The following is a 10,000-nucleotide window of genomic DNA, read 5'->3' as shown; positions in this document are numbered from 1 at the left end:
AGAGAGAGAGAGAGAGAGAGAGAGAGAGAGAGAGAGAGAGAGAGAGAGAGAGAGAGAGAGAGAGATTTCCTTCCATAGTTCTATAACCTACAAACTTAATAGACATAATTTCTATAACACAAAACCCACCCGTTTGGAGAGAGAGAGAGAGAGAGAGAATTTCCTTCCACAGTTCTATAAGAAACTTGAGAGAGAGAGATAAGAGAAAGAGAGTTTGGAGAGAGAGAGAGAATTTCCTTTATAGTTCTATAACCTGCAAACTTGATAGGCATAATTTCCATAACACAAAACCCACCCGTTTGGAGAGAGAGAGAGAGAGAGAGAGAGAGAGAGAGAGAGAGAGAGAGAGAGAGAGAGAGAGAGAGAGAGAGAGACAATAGCCTCGACCTGAAACATTGCAAATATCGCATATTCTTCCCACGTTTTTCTGCTCTCAATTTGACAAGCGTTGATTGATTGCACTCAACCACTTGCACGTTTGATCGAGAGAACCATATTTTCTTGGAATATTGAACGTCATCGTAGGACGCAAAAGATATCCTTCAAAGGACTCCGCTCATTTCGGAGCACGAAAATGGCAAACAGGACACAGCTGCGTTTTTGGAAAGTGAAACTGAACCATTTTGAAACGGAACGCTTTCGTTCCAGTCCTATTTGTCAGCGTCTCGCTTGCTGCTCGGTGTGGGAGAATGAGAGGGCGTTCTCTCAATGTATTTATTTGTCCACGGTTTTGAGGCTGCTATTATTCATTTTAATTTTCTCTCACTTATTATCTATAATGCTATTTTACTTTTTGGAACTTCTTCTTATTTTAACGGGTTGGCTATTACTCATTTTATCTTTCTCTCACTTATTATCTATAAATGAATTTGTTTATTTTTACGCGGTTTTAAGGTTGCTATTACTCATTTTAACTTTCTCTCACTTATTATCTATAATGCTATTTTACTCTTCTCAAACTGGAATTCCTTCTCTCAATGTATTTATCTATAAAGCTATTACCCATTTTAATTTTATCAATAATGCTCAAAACTGGAATTCGTTCTCTCATTGTATTTATCTCTACTCATTTTAACTTTCACTTTACTTATAATGCTATTTTACATTTCAAAAACATTGTATTTAAACTTTTTACATTTCAAACTGACTTTACTTAGATAGAGCAAAAGCTAGGTCGTTCTCCCAATGTATTCACTAGAAAGATCAACACGCAATTACGTGTGGAACAGAAATAAATTTCTGACTCACACCAGGATCGAACCCAGGTCTTTCAAATGAAAGACCAGAGCGCTGAAAACCAGGCCACGCAAAGTCATAAAAGAAGTTGGAACCTGTGTACAACCGCACCTGAAGGAATTACCTGGGCAGGCTAACTGCTTGCATACCAGCGTGTTTTCCCCAACTTCCCCACTCAGCAGTGACCAAATTGACAGCATTTCATTGGAATTATCCTTTCATTGTCATTTTTTCTCATTTTTATCCGTAATGCTATCTTACTCTTCTTAAACTGGGATTTTTATTATAAACCAAGGACGTTTTTTTCAGTCAATTATCTGTAATACCATATTACTTTTATCAAAGTCAAAATCTTTATTGCATAAAGCAAGGATTTTCTCTCAAATATCATCTGCAAGAGTATTTCTGGTCTCAAAATAGAAATCTTTATTGCATACAGCAAAGATTTTCTCTCAATTATCATCTGTAAGAGTATTTGTGGTCTCAAAGACATGTTCTCTCACATATTACCTCAAGCTGTAAAGTCTCTCAAATCTTTACTGCATAAAATAAAGACATTTCTCTCACTTATTAACCGCTCTGTGATGCTCATTTCCACCTGAAAATCTTTATTGTATGAAGCAAAGATATTTTCCCTCAGTTATTATTTATAATGAAGAAAAGGCAAGTTGTATCTTTCTTTTACCTTTGAATATACAAACTCTTGGTATCTTTTTATCCATTAGGAATGGCTGTTCACTCTGAATAATAATAATAATAATAATAATAATAATAATAATAATAATAATAATAATAATAATAATAATAATAATAAGTATAGGCAATTATGACGTGGCATTACCCTTGCAGAAAAAGGTGTAATAATAATAATAATAATAATAATAATAATAATAATAATAATAATAATAATAATAATAATAATTATTATTATTATTATTATTATTATTATTATTATTATTATTATTATTGCGTGGCCTTACCCTTACAGAAAAATTAATAATAATAATAATAATAATAATGACAATAATAATAAAATATATTAATAAAATATATTAGAGGAATCTGGTATAATAATAATATCTGTGTAATAATAATAATAATAATAATAATAATAATAATAATAATAATAATAATAATAACTTGACGCCTAAAACTTTGTTTTCCCGTTCCTATACACCTATTCCACCTGTTCCTCCCCGTCACATCTGTCCCGCTTCGCCTCTCCCTCGAGGACACTCTGTTACCGAACAGGAGAGAAACGAGAAGGGGCCCAAAGCACCTTTGGAAGGATTAAACGCATCACTTTCCCTACCGGACGTCTGCTTGTCTGTCTCCCTGTCTCTTTGTCTGTCTGTCTCTCTGTCTGTATGAAAGACGTTCCTCCCCGGAGGGTTTATTGGACGCTATGGACAGGGGAGTGAAAGCCCCAATCGAAGGGGGCTATTAGGATTTTGTTTGTGTGGGTTTATGTTGGTTGTGAATACATACACACACACATACATACACATACATTATATATATATATGTAGAGAGAGAGAGAGAGAGAGAGAGAGAGAGAGAGAGAGAGAGAGAGAGAGAGAGAGACCTTGCAGTTCGTTCGGGTTGCCCCGGGAGGTCCCTCAGTGTGAGGCACCTCTGATGTCTACCAGAGAATTGCTAATGCATCTTCCGGTACATTTTGCATCTTCCAATCTTGGATGGTCTGGGATGCATCTTAGATATTTGTCGATTTTATTCTTAAACACATCTACGCTCACTCCTGTTATGTTCCTCAGATGAGAGAGAGAGAGAGAGAGAGAGAGAGAGAGAGAGAGAGAGAGAGAGAGAGACTGTCGATAATGAACAATAATATCCAATTGTCAGGTTGAGAGACAGTCTATAACGCGAGATTAGACTGTCAGCGGCATTGGGACAATTATTGCCCGCTGGAAGAGTCCCTCATATTCAGAGAGAGAGATTCTCTCATGTTTAGAGAGGTTCTCTCTCGTTTGGAGAGGTTCTCTCACATTTAGAGAGATTTTCACACATTCAGAGATTCTATCACGTTCAGAGATTCTCTCACATTTAGAGAGATTCTCTCATTTATAGAGATTCTCTCACGTTTAGAGAGATTCTCTCAGATTCAGAGATTCTCTCAGATTCAGAGATTCTCTCACATTTCGAAAGATTCTCTGATATCCAAAGATTCTCTCACATTCAGAGAGATTCTCTCACATCCAAAGATTCTCTCACACCCAGAGATTCTCTCACATTCAGAGAGATTCTCTCACATTAGAGATTCTCTCTCGTTTAGAGAGGTTCTCTCACATTCAGAGATATTCTCTCACATCCAGATATTCTCTCACATTCAGGGAGATTCTCTCACATCCAGATATTCTCTCACATTCAGAGAGATTCTCTCACATCCAGAGAGATGCTCTCACATCCAGAGCTTCTCTCTCGTTTAGAGAGGTTCTCTCACATTCAGAGAGATTCTCTCACATCCAGAGATTCTCTCACATTCAGAGACATTCTCTCACATTCATAAGTTCCTAAAATAGATATTCAATAAAATTAAAATTGCAGCTTTTGATTATAAGAAATTCAGGCATACCTATTAATGCATATACACTTCAGGATCACCAAATCTACGACGTATTTTTAAATACAAGAAATTTTTTGCTTTATTCTCAAAAAGTAAATATACAATTTTTGATTATAAAAAAAAATCATGCGTACCATTAATGCATAAATAACTTAGGATCGTCAGATCAGAGTTATATTCATAAATACACACAATTTTATACATTATTCTTCTATTACAAGAAATTCATACACACTTTTTAATGCATATGCAACTTAGAATCATCAAATCAGAGTTATATTCGTAAATGCACACAATTTTATACATTATTCTTTTATTATAAGAAATTCATGCATACTTGTTAACGCATATACAACTTAGGATCGTCAATTCTAATACGCATTCATACATATACGTAATTTTATACGCTGATCGTATAAAATTCCTATTTTAAAATCCGTGTATTCCGAGTTCAAATGTTTTAGACCAGTTTAGACCTCATTTCCTCATCCTGGAAGATAAGTACAGTGCAAAACTAATTGAAAATGTTTATAATATGCATTATTATTCAGTAAAGGAGAGCCAACGGTTGATGAACATAATTTCAAATACTCACTAAACGTTTCAGCCTAAAAATAATGTATACAACGAGCAACGGAAAATGTGGTCAGCAAAACATCATAATTGAGAGTAACAGTGATTTACTGACATGGAAGTCCAGTAATTTTTGTTGATTTCAACACGTCACTTCGAAGAAGAAGAAGAAGAAGAAGAAGAAGAAGAAGAAGAAGAAGAAGAAGAAGAAGCAGAAGAAGAAGAGGAGGAGGAGGAGGACGAGGAGGAGGAGGAGGAAGAGGAGGAGGAGCAGAAGAAGAGGGAGAAGAAGAAGTAGAAGAAGAAGAAGAAGAAGGACGAGAAGGAGAAGAAGAAAAAGAAGAAGAAGATCAACAACAACAAAACAACAACAATATCAATAATCATCATAAGAACTGTCTACCGAATATCAGCTGACTTGCACTTCTATACCTGCAAAGGATATCATCCCTTACTGGATATCCTGCTACGGCGATCCTCCAGGAACTCTGATTATACTCCCAGGCACTTTCCCCCCACCCCACTCCACCGCCCCCTTTCGGGAGAGGTTATTGTTTCTCAGCGCGGATTCTCCTGCAGTTTTTTTCCTGTAAAGTCTGTGTTTCTGGTAATTAAAAAAAACTCGTAATGCTTCAGATTCCTATTAATTTAATTAAGACTGTGGAATAAAGGTTACCTTTGTAATTCGTCAGGGCTGGGAGCATAATTAAACGAAGTATAAATTCCTTTGAAGGAAAGCATCTCTTTGGGGGAGGAACTGGTATAACACACACACATACACATATATGTATATATACATATATATATGTATATATATATATATATATATATATATATATATATATATGTATATATATACATATATATACATATATAAATATATACATATAATTATATATATATCTTGATCATCAACAATGAAGACGAAAAAGTAGAAAACAATAAAGACAATCAGAAGCAACAAAGAAAAAGCTTTAAAGTAAGAAGCAATAAAGACAAATACTTTAAAGTAAGAAGCAACAAAGACAAAAGCTTCAGAGTAATCAGCAACATGGACCAAAACTTGAGCATAATAACCAACAAAGACAAAAGCTTTCAGGTAAGAAGCAATTAAGACAAAAACTTTAAAGTAAGAAGCAACAAAGACAAAAACTTCAGAATAATAAGCAACAAAGACAAATACTTGAAAGTAATAACCAACAAAGACAAAAGCTTCAGGTAAGACAAAAGCTTCAGAGTAATAAGGAACAAAGACAAAAGCTTCAGAGTAATAAGCAACAAAGACAAAAGCTTTAGAGTAAGAAGCAATTAAGACAAAAACTTAAAAGTAAGAAGCAACAAAGACAAAAGCTTCAGAGTAATAAGCAACAAAGACAAAAGCTTTCAAGTAAGAAGAAACAAAGACAAAAACTTCAAAGTAAGAAGCAACAAAGACAAAGCTTCAGAGTAATAAGCAACAAAGACAAAAGCTTTAGAGTAAGAGGCAACAAAGACAAAAGCTTCAGAGTAAGAAGCAACAAAGACAAATACTTTAAAGTAAGAAGTAACAAAGACAAAAGCTTCAGAGTAATAAGCAACAAAGACAAAAGCTTCAGAGTAAGAAGCAACAAAGACAAACGCTTCAGAGTAATAAGCAACAAAGACAAAAGCTTTAGAGTAAGAAGCAACAAAGACAAAAGCTTCAGAGTAATAAGCAACAAAGACAAAGGCTTTGGAGTAAGAAGCAATAAAGACAAAAGTTTCAGAGTAAGAAGCAACAAAGACAAAAGCTTTAGAGTAAGAAGCAACAAAGACAAAAGCTTCAGAGTAATAAGCAACGAAGACAAATACTTTAAAGTAAGAAGTAACAAAGACAAAAGCTTCAGAGTAAGAAGCAAAAAGACGAAAAACTTTAGAGTAAGAAGAAACAAAGACAAAACCTAGAGTAAACAGCAACACAGAATGAGGTATAAAAAATAAACAGAATCATTGAAAGACTCTTGGGCCCTAAGCTGCGCAGTCGACGTTGCAACAAGAAGAAGAAGAAGAGACTCGAGAGGAAACAAGAAGTCTAAAAACGAAATGACCGCGTTTGATACGCTTTTTTTTCTCTCCCGCAATACCAGGTGATACATACTGATGAAGAGAGAGAGAGAGAGAGAGAGAGAGAGAGAGAGAGAGAGAGATTGAAAGCAAGCATGCGGGTGGGAAACGAAAGAAGAAATACACTCTCTCTTCACTGCTTTCAGAGGAAGATAGTTGCTCCAGCATCCAAAAATAACAGCGATTGTTTTCCCTGGCTTTCCAGATCTGAAAGAAACCTCCCCAAACTGTGGTTCGAAATACGAAACACAGCTAATCTGCCCGTGAGATCTTTATTGGATTCCACGCGACGGGGGTTGGAGGTTGGAGGTCGTTACCGTCCCTTTTTTTTAGGGGGGGAGGAAGTTTAAGAAATCTTTTCACAATCGGGTAAAGCTATTAAACTGAAAGCTGGTTCGAGTCTAACCTTCCAAGTGTTAGTAGGGAGGGAATGACGGTTGGTGGAAGTATCTTGGTATCTCGTTGCTTTCGTTCCAATATTACATACGGCATCGACGCGACGTTGAGGGCAGATAGTTAGTACTTTTAAAAAAGAACGGTTTTAAGAAATCACTTCAAAACAAAAATAAATTACGGAGAAATGTGTCAATTACTATTAAAATGATACTGAATTCACACCAGTTCGATTCTTACTGAAGGAAAAGATGCAGTCTATGAAAAAAGGGTCCAGTATCCTTGAAAACTTACTCTCAAGAGACTATTAATATCAATATCTCAATAAACCTTCCTTCACATTAATATTATTCAGTTACGATAACATCAGTAGTTGTATTCAAACTGCTTCGTAACTAAATCTTGTCAGTTGGGAGTTTGCATTGCAGATTATGTGGAACTGAACACTGGAGTGCTTGACTATATTTTAATTGAGCAAAATATATCTACATTTTCATATTACCTTTGACCTTTGTACAAACATGACAAGAGACTACAGTAATTCCCCTACACAGTGCTACGACCACAAGCTCAGCTATTCTACTCTCTCTCTCTCTCTCTCTCTCTCTCTCTCTCTCTCTCTCTCTCTCTCTGGCACTTTCATTGTATAAGAAACCTGCAACAGGATGATGACCACATTCTCTCTCTCTCTCTCTCTCTCTCTCTCTCTCTCTGGTGACTGGCACTTTCCTTGTCATTGTCACATTTCTCTCTCTCTTTCAAAACCTACACAGGATGATGACCACAAACTCTACTCCTCTCTCTCTCTCTCTCTCTCTCTCTCTCTCTCTCTCTCTCTCTCAACGGAATTTCCATTATACAAGAAATCCTTCACCATAGCATTTCAAGATCCCAAGAGAGAGAGAGAGAGAGAGAGAGAGTGTGATTCTCCCAGCCGTAATCATTTCATTTCGAACATAAATTCCACTCATCTTACGCTTGACTTTTCGACCGTGAATAAAAATGAATAAAAATGAATGAAGAGAATGTCTTGTCTCGGTGTTATTCACGTTCGTTGTGTTTTTGAGTTAAATTTATTGAATTTCATTGCAGTTACTAATGTTTTTGTTCATGTCTCCGAGAAGTGAAAGATATTGCCTCTGCTATCTGAAATAAATGGAATTTTCCGTAATAATATTTCTGTTGCAGGAGAAATATTGTACCTCGACATTTGAATGGGACTTTCGATATTAAACTTTGTCAGCATTTTCGGAGACATCTCTCTCTCTCTCTCTCTCTCTCTCTCTCTCTCTCTCTCTCTCTCTCTCTCTCTGAGGATGTGTCATTCGAAGTTTGGTCCGCTGTTAAAACAATTTCAGCACAATCAATGATAGTTGTAATTATTTTCATAAAAATCTTTTCCTAACAGAGGCTTATTTAAAACACGTGAAAAATGCGCCGACGTTTCTTCAGCACAATCGAGTTTCCTGTATAGCGTGTAATCAAGGCCACCGAAAATAGATCCATCTTTCAGTGGTCTTGATATAATGCTGTATGAGCCGCGGCCCACGAAACTCTCAGCCTGCGGTGGTGGCCTGTGTTGTTGCGTTGCCAGAAGCACTATCATGGCTATATTTAACCTTGAGTAAAATAAAACTACCGAGGCTAGAAGGCTGCAATTTCGTATATTTGATGAGTGAAGGGTGGATGATCAACATACCAATTTGCAGCCCTCTAGCCTCAGTAGTTTTTAAGATCTGAGGACGGACAGAAAAAAGCGTTGACAGAAAAAAGTTCGTGCGGATAGACAAAGCCGGCACAATAGTTTTCTTTTACAGGAAAATAAAAAGGATTCTTTCTTAACGATTAGTTCTTGCAAGCAAAATGAATATTGACGTTTAATGATTTTTATTCCATTTTCATAGGAAAATAAATCATGCATTGCATAATTAGTTATATATGGGTCCTGACATAACATAGGAATTTGGTGTTGTCATTTTAGTCTAATTTTCAAAAACTAGACTGAAATGTATATAATGAATAATGAAATAAATCCTTAATAATATATATATATATATATATATATATATATATATATATATATATATATATATATATATATATATATATATATATATATATATATATATGTGTGACTGTGAAATATTTTCTGTTAAAACAGAATTACATCAAATATAAGGAGCCCATAAAATGCCAAAATATAGAAAGTAAATGCTATATTTCATTATTTGCCTGAAGAGAGAGACGGGTTGGTCTCTGAAATGTAGCATTTACTTTCTACATCTTGGAGTTTTTATGGCTCTTTATATTTGATTTATATTTGTATATATATATATATATATATATATATATATATATATATATATATATATATATATATATATATATATATATATATATATATATATATATATATATACATATGTGTATATATATACATATGCAAATATCTCGTTGAGAAAGATATGGAAGAGTGTATTCCAAACGTTTGTACTCGGTAAGCTTTTAGATTTCATCACACCGGCTGTGATACACCACCTAATTCTCTGCCAAGGTCAAATTATGCAATGAGGATTTAACCTTGGCTATTCTTGCTGTCCCCCACATCAGATGACAAACTACCAGGAACATAATCCATTGCTTAAGTCAATCAAGAAACAATGTGTTTTTAAGGATCATACTAATATTCGATTCTTAGCCCTCTTACTAGGCTAGTGAAGAAAGTGTCATAACCACTAGCTTGCTAAGCATGTATTTATATTATATATATATATATATATACAGTATACATATGTGTGTATGTATATATATATATATATATATATATATATATATATTATATGTATATATATATATGTTTCACATAGGTTTTGATTTCAGAACAAATTAAGACAATAAACGACAGCCTTTTTATATCTTTCTTTCATACTTCCAAAAGGAGAGTCGGCTCAACAATCCTGTCATTCAGTCATACAGACAACTCATAAAATCTCGCAGACACTTCATGCTATATATATATATATATATATATATATATATATATATATATATATATATATATATATATATATAATATATATATAAAATCATGGCTCGTTTCACAGCAGCAGCTTCTGTTTAGAGGTTGTGGCG

At 34.7% G+C, this 10,000-nt stretch overlaps 1 protein-coding gene across 5 annotated transcripts in view; it reads right to left on the bottom strand.

The window, feature by feature from the left end:
* LOC136840007 (uncharacterized) overlaps positions 1–10,000 on the bottom strand; it is a 199,826-nt gene that overhangs the window by 175,881 nt on the left and 13,945 nt on the right. The window lies entirely within an intron of this gene.

Source organism: Macrobrachium rosenbergii, chromosome 7, assembly GCF_040412425.1.
Source record: "Macrobrachium rosenbergii isolate ZJJX-2024 chromosome 7, ASM4041242v1, whole genome shotgun sequence".
Lineage (NCBI taxonomy): Eukaryota > Metazoa > Arthropoda > Malacostraca > Decapoda > Palaemonidae > Macrobrachium > Macrobrachium rosenbergii.
Note: the sequence above shows the minus strand (reverse complement) of the source record. Positions and strands in the feature narration are given on the sequence as shown.